The 17,159-nt window shown below is 41.4% G+C and overlaps 1 protein-coding gene and 1 long non-coding RNA gene across 4 annotated transcripts in view; both read right to left on the bottom strand.

Moving 5' to 3' along the window:
• LOC306980135 overlaps positions 1–17,159 on the bottom strand; it is an 857,770-nt gene that overhangs the window by 81,270 nt on the left and 759,341 nt on the right. The gene's annotated exons all lie outside the window — the stretch shown is intronic.
• ppp1r16b (protein phosphatase 1, regulatory subunit 16B) overlaps positions 1–17,159 on the bottom strand; it is a 184,348-nt gene that overhangs the window by 80,428 nt on the left and 86,761 nt on the right. The gene's annotated exons all lie outside the window — the stretch shown is intronic.

The raw sequence follows: 17,159 nt of genomic DNA, 5'->3' as shown, positions 1-17,159 counted from the left end.
CTGTATTTACATCCCTGGACTTTTATGTACAAATGACTGTAGTTAACCAGTAATTAATACAGCAACCCCACAGACTTACCAGTTACAACACTTGTAATTACCAGGTAATTAACACAACTCACGGGCCGTATTCTAAAGCGAGACAAAGCTGGTAACTACCAAGGACTTACCAGTTACAACACTTGTAATTACCAGGTAATTAACACAACTCACGGGCCGTATTCTAAAGCGAGACAAAGCTGGTAACTACCAAGGACTTACCAGTTACAACACTTGTAATTACCAGGTAATTAACACAACTCACGGGCCGTATTCTAAAGTGAGACAAAGCTGGTAACTACCAAGGACTTACCAGTTACAACACTTGTAATTACCAGGTAATTAACAAAACTCACGGGCCGTATTCTAAAGCGAGACAAAGCTGGTAACTACCAAGGACTTACCAGTTACAACACTTGTAATTACCAGGTAATTAACACAACTCACGGGCCGTATTCTAAAGCGAGACAAAGCTGGTATGTCCCAAGACTTACCAGTTACAACAGTTGTAATTACCAGGTAATTAGCAGGTAAGTTTGTAAGCTGTTAAGTTGCATTACTTACCAGTTACATCACTTGTAATTACCAGGGACATTTCAGGATTTTTGACATGGGGCCTCATCTCCTAGTTATCCAGAGTGTTGTTGATTTCTGGAGATTAATTCAAGCAGTCCTTATATTTTAAGAGTTTAGTGGTGCTAGGCTAGTGCTGGGCTAAAATCAACAGCACTCTGGAAAAATAGGAAATTAAGCCCTATGTCAAAAATCCTGAAAAATCCCTTTAACAGAACTCAGGGGCCATATTCTATATCGAGACAAAGCTGAAAAGTTCCAAGATTTACCAGTTACAACACTTGTAATTACCAGGTAATTAACAGACCTCACGGGCCACCTCACGCGAGACAAAGATGGCAAGTCCGAAGACTTACCAGTTGCAACACCTGTATTTAGCCAGAAATAACGGGCAATTAACAGTAAGGTTAAGTTTTCAACAGGAGTCTCTGAACAACGTGTTCTCAAGATCCTGCCTGCGGGTCCATAAGCCTGGTTTCCATCAACAAAAAACAGCAATTCTTCTTCTGGTTCTGAGGCTTCTTATTTTCTTTGGTAGCCAAGGAGAGGAGCCTGCGATTCCACCAAATGGACTGTGGACTTAAGAACTTCATTCAGTCGTCAGTTGTCCTCACACTGGCGGGGTAGATACAGGTGAAGGTTACCTCTGCAATACATAATGTTTATAAAGTAATTGCGTGTTGAACATTATTCTGTTCTAACAGCAGGTGAATAGCATTATCACTTACATTTGTTTTGACCCATCGGTGTGCCTCTTCTTGGAAGCAGGACCTAAAAAATGTAAGTGGAAGATGTAATTTTAGTTGCAAAGGTTTCTATATTTTAAACTTGTAATGAAGTTCACATAAATACATAGACTATTTTTATCTATGGCTGAGATTATCTAATTTATTTCTGTTTAGTGGATTTTGTGTGTGTGTGTGTGTGTGTGTGTGTTGGGGGGTCTTGCAATTGTAATCGCAATTGATCACATTTAATCCTGCTTCATTACGTAAATGTATCTTCTGTGAACTATAAGGAGAGTGTTCCTAACGTGTGCACACCTGAACTATGGCAATGCAAAGCTCCAGGTTAGGAACCACTGCTTTAGGCAACAGTTTGTGCTTCCTACTATACATTTAGTCCATCTGTGTCACACACTCACAAATTATTAGGATCCAATTTGTATACACGTGTGCCTTAGTCCATGTAAATGCGACCACATGAAAGAAAATAACCCCCAAATAAGTTTGTCTAGAGCCAGCTAAAGCTTCAGTGAAATTAAAATAACAAACAGCTTTAGCAAGTGCACTACATTTACTCACTTTTAAAGGGAAGAGCTGAGAATCTTTCAGGGAATGCTTCTCATCGTCACATGGAAAACGGTCCAAATCTACACGGCGCTTCTAATGTCAGTGCACGAGCGGCCTCAGGTCTACTGTAACAAAACTTTTAACAACATGCACATGTGTAAATACTTTAGTCATAGATGAGAGGTAAACAAATTAAACCTTACTCAAATCTACTTACATTCTGACTGAGTCTTTGTCAAAGTGTGTGCTTCATTTCCCTGCATTCTTCTTTTCCGCATAATGCACGACATACTGGTGGATACTGGAAAGCCTTCATGTCTTCATCCTCACAGGCCTTTAGATCACAGTACCTTCTCTGGTATTTGTAAAATGGACAAACAGGATACTGAGGTGAGGACACTTAACCTTCCCACAACTATTGCAAAAGTCACTTTACCTTCTTCTTTGTGCATATCACTGAATTCCAATGTAGTAAGATGTTGTTGCTAGAGATGATTCTCTAGTTGTGCAGACCCTGGAGACAATGTGGGGGAAGTGTCTTGCCCAAGGGCACAACAGCAGCATGTACCTGTGGGAGCTGGGGTCATCTAGGTAAAAAGGAGAGAGTAAAGAATTAGCCTCATTCCCATTTGTGACAGTTTTATGTCAAACACCAAAAGAAACTGTCCTTTTTCTTAAATTAATTCCAATAGAATTCTCAGATTAAATTAAACAGATAAATGTAATGCACAGGGATGGCCTGGTCAACCAGCTGCTCTTGCTTTCTGCTCAAAGACAAGAGTATCTGGGACTTTTCTCACAGCCAATCATTCAACACATTTTATAAATCGATCCAATCAGAGACGCCAGTTTGTAAATGAAGACTCTCAAATCACATCGCATTCAGAACAAACTTTATCACTTCTGTTACCTGTAATTAAAATAATTAAGCGTTTTTCCTGATTTGACACAAGATGAGTGCAATATTTGACAATTAAGTGTAGTGGGATGGGTCGGCATGTTCTCCAGATCACATGTTTCTCCCATCCTGCGATCAATCTACACATTTGTGTGTGAATTGGAGAAGCGCGTTAGCTAGCTGGCTCAAGATCCAGTGCAAGCAGGAAAAAGAGGCAAAAGAAACCCCAAAACACAACAAACAGATCTCAGAATCGATTTGATTCTACATTATCTTAAAAAGGGACCATTGTACTCGTTTATATTCCATCCTTTAAGGCCCTTACAAAGCAGTTTTGTACTGTTTATTTTGGATCAGCACTTTTACTCAAAGATCATTTTAGAATCATTTCTTGCTTAAGCCCTAAGAAGTATCACGGAGTTAAATTCTCAAAACTCTGCCTGTTTGCGCCTCTGCACAGACGGAGGGGGGCAGGGGCGGGCGGAGCGTCTCGGTGCTGGTGTTACGTTGAGGGGCAGACAGCGTTTATGATTTATGGAGACAATGCTGAAAACAGCGATATTAACGTTACTTGCACTTTACAGAGGCTAATTGCGTGCATATTTAATTAGGTCCTCGCGGTAATTTGGAAGGATTTTTCTTGTAAGACTCGGGCGGATGTGCGTCACGGTCGCCGTTTTAAAAAATGAGCGGGAAAGGTCAGACGCTACGCTTTATCGACTAACAGTACAGTCTGAAGCATAAATAATTCTCCTGGGTCAAACTACCTGCAAACTGAAGTCAGACATGTCATTTCGTTGGATATTAATGAAGTATATTACCTTATTTCGGTGGCTTAGGTGGTCTACGTTGCTTCACTTCAGCTCCCACAGCAGCGCACTGCGGCTGCGCAGAACCAAAACGTAACTCCAACCGAGGCACGCAAGCGTCATGACGTCATGACGCTCGCGTCCACAGACTCCACACCGCGCTGAAGAGCATAGATCTGCAGCCTGAATAAGGTACTATGCTTTATTAATATCCAACGATATGACATGTCTGACTTCAGTTTGCAGGTAGTTTGACCCAGGAGAATTATTTATGCTTCAGACTGTACTGTTAGTCGATAAAGTCTGACCTTTCCCGCTCATTTTTTTTAAACGGCGACCGTGACGCACATCCGCCCGAGTCTTACAAGAAAAATCCTTCCAAATTACCGCGAGGACCTAATTAAATATGCACGCAATTAGCCTCTGTAAAGTGCAAGTAACATTAATATCGCTGTTTTCAGCATTGTCTCCATAAATCCTAAATGCTGTCTGCCCCTCAACGTAACACCAGCACCGAGACGCTCCGCCCGCCCCTGCCCCCCTCCGTCTGTGCAGAGGAGCAAACAGGCAGAATTTTGAGAATTTAACTCCGTGATACTTCTTAGGGCTTAAGCAAGAAATGATTCTAAAATGATCTTTGAGTAAAAGTGCTGATCCAAAATAAACAGTACAAAACTGCTTTGTAAGGGCCTTAAAGGATGGAATATAAACGAGTACAATGGTCCCTTTTTAAGATAATGTAGAATCAAATCGATTCTGAGATCTGTTTGTTGTGTTTTGGGGTTTCTTTTGCCTCTTTTTCCTGCTTGCACTGGATCTTGAGCCAGCTAGCTAACGCGCTTCTCCAATTCACACACAAATGTGTAGATTGATCGCAGGATGGGAGAAACATGTGATCTGGAGAACATGCCGACCCATCCCACTACACTTAATTGTCAAATATTGCACTCATCTTGTGTCAAATCAGGAAAAACGCTTAATTATTTTAATTACAGGTAACAGAAGTGATAAAGTTTGTTCTGAATGCGATGTGATTTGAGAGTCTTCATTTACAAACTGGCGTCTCTGATTGGATCGATTTATAAAATGTGTTGAATGATTGGCTGTGAGAAAAGTCCCAGATACTCTTGTCTTTGAGCAGAAAGCAAGAGCAGCTGGTTGACCAGGCCATCCCTGTGCATTACATTTATCTGTTTAATTTAATCTGAGAATTCTATTGGAATTAATTTAAGAAAAAGGACAGTTTCTTTTGGTGTTTGACATAAAACTGTCACAAATGGGAATGAGGCTAATTCTTTACTCTCTCCTTTTTACCTAGATGACCCCAGCTCCCACAGGTACATGCTGCTGTTGTGCCCTTGGGCAAGACACTTCCCCCACATTGTCTCCAGGGTCTGCACAACTAGAGAATCATCTCTAGCAACAACATCTTACTACATTGGAATTCAGTGATATGCACAAAGAAGAAGGTAAAGTGACTTTTGCAATAGTTGTGGGAAGGTTAAGTGTCCTCACCTCAGTATCCTGTTTGTCCATTTTACAAATACCAGAGAAGCTACTGTGATCTAAAGGCCTGTGAGGATGAAGACATGAAGGCTTTCCAGTATCCACCAGTATGTCGTGCATTATGCGGAAAAGAAGAATGCAGGGAAATGAAGCACACACTTTGACAAAGACTCAGTCAGAATGTAAGTAGATTTGAGTAAGGTTTAATTTGTTTACCTCTCATCTATGACTAAAGTATTTACACATGTGCATGTTGTTAAAAGTTTTGTTACAGTAGACCTGAGGCCGCTCGTGCACTGACATTAGAAGCGCCGTGTAGATTTGGACCGTTTTCCATGTGACGATGAGAAGCATTCCCTGAAAGATTCTCAGCTCTTCCCTTTAAAAGTGAGTAAATGTAGTGCACTTGCTAAAGCTGTTTGTTATTTTAATTTCACTGAAGCTTTAGCTGGCTCTAGACAAACTTATTTGGGGGTTATTTTCTTTCATGTGGTCGCATTTACATGGACTAAGGCACACGTGTATACAAATTGGATCCTAATAATTTGTGAGTGTGTGACACAGATGGACTAAATGTATAGTAGGAAGCACAAACTGTTGCCTAAAGCAGTGGTTCCTAACCTGGAGCTTTGCATTGCCATAGTTCAGGTGTGCACACGTTAGGAACACTCTCCTTATAGTTCACAGAAGATACATTTACGTAATGAAGCAGGATTAAATGTGATCAATTGCGATTACAATTGCAAGACCCCCCAACACACACACAAAATCCACTAAACAGAAATAAATTAGATAATCTCAGCCATAGATAAAAATAGTCTATGTATTTATGTGAACTTCATTACAAGTTTAAAATATAGAAACCTTTGCAACTAAAATCACATCTTCCACTTACATTTTTTAGGTCCTGCTTCCAAGAAGAGGCACACCGATGGGTCAAAACAAATGTAAGTGATAATGCTATTCACCTGCTGTTAGAACAGAATAATGTTCAACACGCAATTACTTTATAAACATTATGTATTGCAGAGGTAACCTTCACCTGTATCTACCCCGCCAGTGTGAGGACAACTGACGACTGAATGAAGTTCTTAAGTCCACAGTCCATTTGGTGGAATCGCAGGCTCCTCTCCTTGGCTACCAAAGAAAATAAGAAGCCTCAGAACCAGAAGAAGAATTGCTGTTTTTTGTTGATGGAAACCAGGCTTATGGACCCGCAGGCAGGATCTTGAGAACACGTTGTTCAGAGACTCCTGTTGAAAACTTAACCTTACTGTTAATTGCCCGTTATTTCTGGCTAAATACAGGTGTTGCAACTGGTAAGTCTTCGGACTTGCCATCTTTGTCTCGCGTGAGGTGGCCCGTGAGGTCTGTTAATTACCTGGTAATTACAAGTGTTGTAACTGGTAAATCTTGGAACTTTTCAGCTTTGTCTCGATATAGAATATGGCCCCTGAGTTCTGTTAAAGGGATTTTTCAGGATTTTTGACATAGGGCATAATTTCCTATTTTTCCAGAGTGCTGTTGATTTTAGCCCAGCACTAGCCTAGCACCACTAAACTCTTAAAATATAAGGACTGCTTGAATTAATCTCCAGAAATCAACAACACTCTGGATAACTAGGAGATGAGGCCCCATGTCAAAAATCCTGAAATGTCCCTGGTAATTACAAGTGATGTAACTGGTAAGTAATGCAACTTAACAGCTTACAAACTTACCTGCTAATTACCTGGTAATTACAACTGTTGTAACTGGTAAGTCTTGGGACATACCAGCTTTGTCTCGCTTTAGAATACGGCCCGTGAGTTGTGTTAATTACCTGGTAATTACAAGTGTTGTAACTGGTAAGTCCTTGGTAGTTACCAGCTTTGTCTCACTTTAGAATACGGCCCTTGAGTTGTGTTAATTACCTGGTAATTACAAGTGTTGTAACTGGTAAGTCCTTGGTAGTTACCAGCTTTGTCTCACTTTAGAATACGGCCCGTGAGTTGTGTTAATTACCTGGTAATTACAAGTGTTGTAACTGGTAAGTCCTTGGTAGTTACCAGCTTTGTCTCACTTTAGAATACGGCCCGTGAGTTGTGTTAATTACCTGGTGATTACAAGTGTTGTAACTGGTAAGTCCTTGGTAGTTACCAGCTTTGTCTCGCTTTAGAATACGGCCCGTGAGTTGTGTTAATTACCTGGTAATTACAAGTGTTGTAACTGGTAAGTCCTTGGTAGTTACCAGCTTTGTCTCGCTTTAGAATACGGCCTGTGAGTTGTGTTAATTACCTGGTAATTACAAGTGTTGTAACTGGTAAGTCCTTGGTAGTTACCAGCTTTGTCTCGCTTTAGAATACGGCCCGTGAGTTGTGTTAATTACCTGGTAATTACAAGTGTTGTAACTGGTAAGTCCTTGGTAGTTACCAGCTTTGTCTCACTTTAGAATACGGCCCGTGAGTTGTGTTAATTACCTGGTAATTACAAGTGTTGTAACTGGTAAGTCTGTGGGGTTGCTGTATTAATTACTGGTTAACTACAGTCATTTGTACATAAAAGTCCAGGGATGTAAATACAGATTATTTGCCTGTATGGGAAAACCTATTTAGGAGAATGTATACCAAAATGTAATAAATGTATAAATGTTTTTCTTGCTTTCTCTGTGTTTTCATCAAAATAAAGAGACTCATGTGTTATTAAATGTATTACTTTTTGTTTATTCACAAAGTCATCATAATCATAAGCAACCATCATATCAGTACCAGCTATCATAACCTACATAAGCCCATTCTTACTATATATCACCGATGGTCTAGGTCTTACCACTAAAAGTACCTAGTTACTACCACTTAAGTTACCTAAACACACCTCTGTAATTACCAGGAATGTACCACTGCAACTACATAGTAATTACCTCTGTAAGTACCAGGGATGTACCACCGTAATTACCTGTTAATTACCTCTGTAAGTACCAGGGATGTACCACCGTAATTACCTGTTAATTACCTCTGTAAGTACCAGGGATGTACCACCGTAATTACCTGTTAATTACCTCTGTAAGTACCAGGGATGTACCACCGTAATTACCTGTTAATTACCTCTGTAAGTACCAGGGATGTACCACCGTAATTACCTGTTAATTACCTCTGTAAGTACCAGGGATGTACCACCGTAATTACCTGTTAATTACCGGGCCGTATTCTAAAGCGTTACCAAAAGTCCTTTAGCTACAGCCTTGACTTGCAAATTCCCAAAGCCGAGAGTTTGCGGTTCACTAATGAGAAGAAAAACAAAAGCCCGTATAAACAAAAACAAGCCTCCTAATACTAAAGGCAATGGTGCATCACTTCATTTAGCTGCCCCTCGCCAAAAATCTGTTCCCGAAATTATTGGCGTGTTTACATAATTCGAATTCAAAAAGAAATGTGCCGGCAATCTTCCGAGGCAATCTTCTGTGACTTGTAAACCACTGCAAACAAGAGAAATGATTTAATATACCGTCTTTTGTGAGTCCGGGCAAATGTATAATTAGGCTAAGTTGAAAAACACGCTGGGAGAGACAAACCTTTCCCGCCTGCAAAATGTCATTCCATTGTGAGACGATAAATGACTATAAGATGTCTGAGCTTGGTCAGTCCTTGTCTGTGGGGGATTTTATTCTAATCCATTGAAAGGTCAGGTGTTTTCTTGTAAATACCTGTAGGTACAAAACTGTATGAACCAAACAAATGTAATTAAAACACTGCTACAGGTGATATATAATTCACAATTTTTTTTTTTAGAATCACACCATCCCAACTGACAGTAATCAAATCCTGTAAGTATTTGTGCTGAGTGATTGTGTGAAGGTCAGAACACACTACACGACTTTTCTAGTCGTAAACGATTTTATATAGAATGGGGGGGTCCACACTACACGACTGGATTCAGTGCGATTTTCGAACGTCTGGGGGTTCACACTTAACGACTGAGAATCGTAAGAGCGAACAACACTACGCGATTCTGACAAACAGCTGATGTTTTATAACACAGCGCGTCTGTCGTCTCTACGGCTTCCAAAACTGACCCCAAATCCGCAAAGATAGGCCAGTGTTTGTGAGCGTGGGATAACGTGTGCGGGTCCCGATTGGTCAACGGTGTCAACAATGTCACAACACCGCAGCGCTAGGATACTGCTACTACGAAGCCTTCAACTTGGCTATAGTTCTGTCAAATGGAGATAAAAGTTGGCGACAGGAATAAGCGGGACGTATTTCAGTGGATTTAATAAGAAAAGGAGACGGGCGTCTACCTCAGGATGGAGGAGATAGCGGAGGAGACGGAGGAGAAAGCGGAGAGGCTAGCTGCCGTTAGCGGCGAGGTGAAGCTAAACAGTTCGTCTCCAAACACAGTAAGTGCCGCTAAACTCTGTTCGTGGTTGAAATGTAGCTGGAAAAGGTGGTTGTCGTGAACTTTTGGTGATATAAAGTTGTGCTGTTTCGTGTGTGGGGCTGTGGCCATGAAATGAGTTGTTTTGTGCCGCTGGTTTAACAGAGAAGTGAAAAAAGGCGGTGCGGTGGTGTTTTCCTGTCTTTATATCTCTCTGTCACTAGCTGAGACCCGGCCTTCGGCCGGGCCTCGCTAGTCTCCACATTTGATATTCTGAGATTGTGAGTGATTACAAAGAAATGTCCAACCCGTCACACAGTTCAGCTGTAGACCAGTGGTTCCCAATCCATTCCAAAAACTATGGCCACTACAAATGAGTAAAAGAATGAAGGCAAAAAACAATTTCAAACAAACAGCAATTGGAGTGTTTGATGCACCCGTGCTCCTCTCTTATAAACTACGACAATATTTTCGCTAAACTCGGGGAACAGGATTCAAGAGACAGTGGAATAATTATTGATAAATATTAGGGGTTCAGCTTTAACGGTTTGGTTCACGGTGCAGGACCCGTGGTTTGGTCCATCACGGTAGTGTACAATAAAAAAAATAATGAGTAGGTTTTGAACTGAAATAGCCTAATGATCGTTGTTAGACAGTATTTATAACCTTACAATAAAATTGGCAATGCGTTCAAAGCTGCTTTAGAATAAAATGTACCTCTGGGCTCACAATACGTGAAAGCAAAATAGAAAACAAATGGTACAGCAGCAAAGAAAAAAAAAAAGAAAAAAAACTACGCAGTGCAGGCCATGCTCTCGTTAAGTTGTAGTTTCATTTTCGCTTTTACTCACACAATCAGTCGGAGCAGCGCGTTTGATTAGAGGCTCGTGTTTGAGCAGGTTTTGGGCACGCACACGCACACACATACACACACGCCCACACACGCACACATCGCCCTGTTTGGATGCGCGCGCACACATACATACACACACGCACGAACACACACACACGCGCGAACACACACATCGCCCTGTTTGGATGCGCGCGCACACATACATACACACACGCACGAACACACACACACGCGCGCACACACACATCGCCCTGTTTGGATGCGTGCACACGCACGGCAGTCAGATCTCGTGCACTCGCGTTTTTGTGACAGCGGGTTGTCCTCGGACAGCAGCACCACCAACCACGCACACACTCAGTACTGTCGCCAGGCTTCCTGGTGTTCCCAAACGGTCTCCCATCCCAGTCCTAACCAGGCCCTTCCCTGCTTAGCATCCGAGGAACGGTCTCCCATCCCAGTTCTAACCAGGCACTTCCCTGCTTAGCTTCAAAGTCGGTATGGGAAATAAACATGGCGGCGCCCAGGCGGCGGCCATTGAGATAGCGTTTTCTATAATAGATTCACATTTGGGACGGTAAAATCACCCACGTTTCTCCTGTGCGTCCAAAATCGGGCTTAAAAATCAAACATGTTTGATTTCCTACGACTGGAGTCTAGTCGCGTCTTTCTGCCGCCCACACTACACGATTCGAACGTCAGTCCAGTCGTGACCCCCCCACACTACACGACCCGACTCCGTGTGACCGCCTTCGACTAGACGCGACTCGATTAGACTCGGCACAGCTGAGAATTAGAGCGAAATCGGGCATAAAAGTCGTATAGTGTGTGCTGACCTTGAGCGTGTAAGAAAGTACTGCATTAGCCACTGACACTGCTATTAGTAAGATATTTAAGTCACAATGCACAAAAAGTAAGATTTGATTCAAAATGCTCACTGCCAGTAAAGTCCTGATTGGTGCTAGAGCAGCCTTACAGTCAAAGATCTTTAATAAAACCTCAAGATAGAACATCGTCATAGCAATACTTTGGAGCGCATGGCAATTCTGGCGGCCATATTGTTGTGAGTGGCCTTTCGAACCTGGTGCAATGTAAACCAAAAGGAAACCACTCATTTGTGCATCCTTTTCTTTATCTGCTCATTTCATGCAATTTTTCTAAATACTTAGTTTACTTTAGTTTAGTGTAGCAAGTGAATAAAGTTTTGCAAGTTTATTTTTAATCAAATAGTAGCACAGACTTTTTGTCATTATAATTGGCTACATTTTACGTTCCGTTGTCCTGACACTTCCGGTCGAGCGCGAAGCCCGTTCATTCAGTAGAGAACAAGGGAAAATGTTCGCCGCTCAAATCTGATGTTTAGTCGATTGATTTGTGTAAAATGTCCAATGTTCATTTGCACCAACAAGTCAACGCTGCACCGTTTCTCAGCGCGGCCTGAAAACGGCTTTGTTTTTGTGCAGTAACTGATTTTATGTGGACTTCTCCAGTCCTATGTTAACTGATAGGAGAAAAGGGGCGGGCACAAGTCATGGCGGCGCCCACGCGAACTTCCGGAATAAGGTGAATACTATTAAACTTCTCAACCTCCACTTTAACGGAGAGCATTTTCTCCAGTTCGGATTTGCTCAAATCTGAAAACTTCTTACAGCCAGTGTTCTTCGTGTTTCCATGCATTGTTGCCGCGTTGTCACTTTTTTTGCGCTTTTTTTGGTCACATTTTTGTTGCCCTTTCATCCTTATTTACGTCTCATTTTCACGCTTTTTCCTAGAAACTTTAAGATTTGGGTCATGCCTGGATAATAACTGCAAAAAACTTGCTTGTGTAGGTGGGGGCTAAGAGGTTAACACTATATTACAGGACTGTATACATCAGTTATATGCATACATTTACACCTTTTTACAATTGTATTGCATTTTGTTACATAACATTAAGCACAGTTTATTTATTCTTAAGTCACAGAGGGAAAGAAATGCTTTGCTCCTTCGCAAGCAACCATTTAGTTTGTATGACCTCAGTCCAAGAGGTGTCAAAAAGAAAATAGACAGAATATGACCAGCTAGCGAACTTGAGACAGTGAATACACTAATTGTCGAATTAATGGTGTAAAATAGTGCAAAGACAAAACAACAGTCTCTAAATTGTTACAAACTTACTTTTTAGAGTAAAAATGTCTTAGCTGAGATACCTCAACTTCAACAACAAATCAGAAACAATGACTGTATGTCAAAATCTGATGCTTTATCAAGGAAAATCATGTTCCCATTTTAATGTGACTTGCTATTAGCATTAGCCTCACCGGCCAATCACAATATGGCTGCTACGGTTGCCACGTTAACAAGACTCGTATCTCGAGTTTAATTAAAGATCTTTGCTTCCAGTAGTTAGAGCTTTCAGAGGAGTCATGGCAGGTCCACAAATGTACCATTGTCACACTTGCAACTCAAGTCTCGTCTCCATCTAATTTCACAATCAAAACTTTTCATCCCACCAATAACAACGGGCAGTCTGAGAGAGCAGTTCATTTTTGCAATACAAATGATATGAACATCTGCGCTTCAGGAGCCACACAGCCGCTTAGTATTGAACCACAATTCGTTCATGTAGCTTTTATGATGCCGTATAAATGAAGAGGGGAAATCGATGGGGTGTAATGACAGATGAGCAGCTGCATTGTTTGGTTCAGTCACTCACAGCTGAGCCACAGACGGAGCTGCACTGCTGAATGATTATTATGGAAAACGGTGGAAAGTATGAAACTTTATAACAAAAACTTCATCAACATCTTCAATGCAAACGTCTGTACCCTCCCTGTTGCAAACAAATATAAATAATCACTAGGGCTGAAACAACTAATCGATTACTAAAATAGTTGTCAACTATTCCAGTAATCGATTAATCGTTTTCTAGTGAACACAGACTAAAATTGAGCAAAAAAGACATGACAATTATGTATTTTGGATGAAAACCTACTTTGTTTTTTAAAGTTAGGGCCTGCAGTGTTTTGTACATCATAAATTTCAAAAATATCTGTCTTTGTCTCGTCCAATCAAAGCAGAATTAGCACAAAGAGCCTCCCACAAACGTTTACTTTAAGTTTACTCCATCCACATGTCCTCAAGCGGCTTTAGCTCTATGTGATGAAAAAATTGAAAATACTATTCCCATGCACCTTTCACAGCCAAGCGATTAATCGATTAATCGTAAAAAAAAATAGGTCGATTAATCGATTACCAAAATAATCGTTAGTTGCAGCCCTAATAATCACTAAACTATTATCTATCCAAACTGGCTCATTTTGTAATAATCTCAACTTGATCATTATCTTGCACTTTACACAAATGCAACATTGATCTGGCACGACTGACAAAGTCTCCCGTAGTTTTACTTCCTGCTTCACTTCAGCTGGTTCAGTGTGTGTTATTTTAAGAGTGCAGTTCTCTTTGAGCGACAGCTCCTTCGCCCAGAGCTGTAATGGCTGCCATTTGCTCATCCCAACTCAGCTCCACTCCACTGAGCCCACCAGGACCACTGTCCCCAAAATAACAAATAACCCGGTGACAGTGAGGGCTTCAGAAGCCTGGACCAGACTGTCCTTTCTGCGCACTTCAGAAAGCTAAAAGAGGAGTTTTGGAGAAATATGCATATATGTTATAATGAATATGATAGTAATTATAATGTGTGTAAAATAAAATCTTGCTTACTGCTTTACATTTTATGCTTTTATCTCGTCAGCCAATTTACAAAGAGGCCATATTTAATCAAATATTATAAAAGCTGTATTCCTGATGTTCGTTACTTTGAAACTGTGCCCGAACAAGCCATAAAGTAGTTTTATGTGTGGGATGAACATTTTGAAAAGGTCATCTGTGCGTGTATAAAGTCTGCTGCTATGAGCCAGAGCAATAGCGTGCAGAATTATTAGCTAATGCAGCAGGATTTACAGTGGAGGCTGTGTATGTGTGGGGGGCAGTGTGGAGGGGTGTCAGAGATGGTTTAAATTGAGCTGAGGCTGAGGAGGCAGGTGCAGGGCAGGGGACCTGCTGACCGTGCATTCAGGGGATTGGCAGCTGTGGCCCAAACACCACTTAGATTAGGACTTAAAGAAACAATGCATACACAGGCACCGGGGCTCTGTGACGCAGTAAGCAGCAAACAGAATGGACATATTGGTTGGATGTGTTGTTTATTTGAAACAATAACTTGGTGAGTTACTCAGAAGAGCATGCACGCCTGTGGAAGAAAAGCTGGATTTCTAACAGTACAAAGTTTTAATTGGCTAAACAGGCAAATTTGTAGCTAATCCTGACCAAACTTATCTTAAAGGAACAGGCCACCAGTTTTCCATACTGAGATATGTTCTTGCCTGAGCTTAGACGAGTTGATGCGTACCTGTCTGGTCTTTGTGCGTGCCCTCAGTCACGCAAAACAACCAAAGATGTTGTTAGCATTTTGGCTCTCCCAATGTATTCCTATAGCTCCAAACGGGGTGAAGTTAGAAGCTACCAAGCTCTTCCACGGGCACACACACAGACCAGACAGCTACGTATCAACTTGTCTAAGCTCAGGCAAGAACATATCTCAGTATGTAAAAACAGTGGCCAGTTCCTTCAAGATCTGGGGCTGGCTTTGCATCAAATTTCTTATTGTGCAGGGTCAGTACAGGTTATGCATTCTCTGAAGCTCCTCAGGCTCCTCGGTCAATTTTGAGATTCATTCGATCAATCTATAATGTAGATTTATACATTTTATTGATAAACTTTGTATTGCTTAAATTCTCTGAAAACCTATAAACACTCGTGATGGGCGAGTGAAGCTTTGCGACACTTCAAGGGTTTCCTGGCAAAAAGTCTTGTAAGGATTCGAAGCTTCGGAGCTGCTTCGTTCTGTTTGAACACTGACATCTTGTGGACAAACTTTATAATTGCGTCTTCTCATAAACACGACAAATGAAAATGCTCTCACTGAACATATTGCATTTGAATGGTTAACTATTTGGAGTTACAGCCCATAAAGAGTCGACCTTTAATATCGGTTTGTCTTCCGAATCTATACACCCAGTTGCCCTAGTGTTACTGAAGGACGACAAAGCGTTTCCCTGTTTGGTGAATTTGCATGACAGTCATTAAGTGGCCACTGAATAAGGTGAGGTTGCAGTTTTCCCTCATAACCCTCAAAATATCAGCAAAATAAAGTGCTCCTGACAAATCTTGGCTCTAGATTTGGAGAAAAAGTCTTCAGGCACCGCTCACAGTCATCCACTGCTCCTGACAGGCAGCCGAAGCAGCATTGGATGGGCGGGTTTAAAGCAAAGGATAAACTCCCTACAGGGGACAAATCAACTCCGTGCCCAGAAAACTCACTACATATTCATCACTGAAGTGTTTCTTCCCCTTTTGCAACAGCTTGTTATTTCAGATGTTCCTTCTGTACGGTTTATGTCCGAGTAGCATTCTCTAATAAACTCATAACCTAATAGAAGCCACAACAAAAGACCTGATTATAATGGAGAAGCCTTGTTAGCGGCCTCATGTATGGGATAATTGGCTGCGGAAAAGGCCGGACCAGAGGCAGGTATAGTCTTATTCACAGGGAGAGACGAGGACCAGGGAGCGTCAAGAGGCCGTCGCTGAAAATCTGTGTCAAAGGAACAGCAAAAGATACACATAAAAAAAGCTCCCGATTACTGTGTTCTGTCACACTGAGCCAGGCCGTACTCCTTCATACACAATGAGGCTGATAAAAAAGAAACACTTGGACTCTGAGTTAATATAAAGGCTGCTCTATGTGTCAGGGAAACGGGGACCTAGCAGTATACGTAATAAATGTACTGAATTAAAACTACTTTTCAATAAAGGATTTAACTTTTCTAATTAAGTATTATTCAACGTGTCATGGGGATGGGGGTGAGATATTTCTTGCCAGTAGACTTGGAATATACACGATACATTTTAAATCACAGTTCAGGAGCGTGTGAAATGCCGTGGATGTAACTAAATGTTCTGATCTGAGGTTACTGCAGTTTGTCAGAGCAACACTATGTCTCCAAAGAACAAGATCAGCTGACTACCTGAACCTCCTGTGTTGTGTCAATTGATTGTGTCAATGGATTGTTTTTTGGGGGGGTTATGCAGTGTGTACAGTACCCGTCAAAAGTCTTTCATTCATTTCAAGACCATTTGCATTGGGCACATTGAGTTGCCTTGTGTGCAAAATGCGCGGTATAAATAAAGTTGCCTTGCCTTGTAGATTCTCACTGAAGATATCCATGCATGAATGGAATTATGTTCTAGACAAAAAAAGTGAAATAAATTCTTCAGAAGAGATTTTTTGCTTGTTTGACATTTTCTCAATGATCTTCACGATGTAGCCACCAAAAATGGTTTTCACTTCACAGACTGTTAAAGTAGCCCGGTGAGACCGTTCAGAAAATCCAAACAGATCCTGTGCAACCATGTTAGTTTATTTGCGTTGCATGTTGTTCACGAGCAGCGTCACTCACCGGACGCGGAAGTCCCTTCAACAACAAACTCTAAGCTCCAGTCAATAAGCTTTCAGATTTGGGTAAAGCTGGACTGAAGAAAATGCTCTTTGTTAAGGCGGGTCAAATATTAAATGGTCTCAACTTATCTAGCGCTTTTCCATACCTTCATTAGGTCCAAAGTGCTTTACAGCAAGGAACCAGTCACCCATTCACACATTCATACACCAATGTGCGCAGACACTGGAGGCAAGGTGGGTGAAGTGTCTTGCCCAAGAACACAATGACGGTGTGCATCTTTGGGTGCTGGGATTCAAATCCCGACCATCCGAGCACTACGAATGGTGCACGTGAAAAAAA

This window comes from Gobius niger (genome assembly GCF_951799975.1).
Source record: "Gobius niger genome assembly, chromosome: 20".
Lineage (NCBI taxonomy): Eukaryota > Metazoa > Chordata > Actinopteri > Gobiiformes > Gobiidae > Gobius > Gobius niger.
The sequence above is the reverse complement of the archived record's forward strand: the minus strand, read 5'-3'. Positions and strand labels throughout refer to the sequence as shown.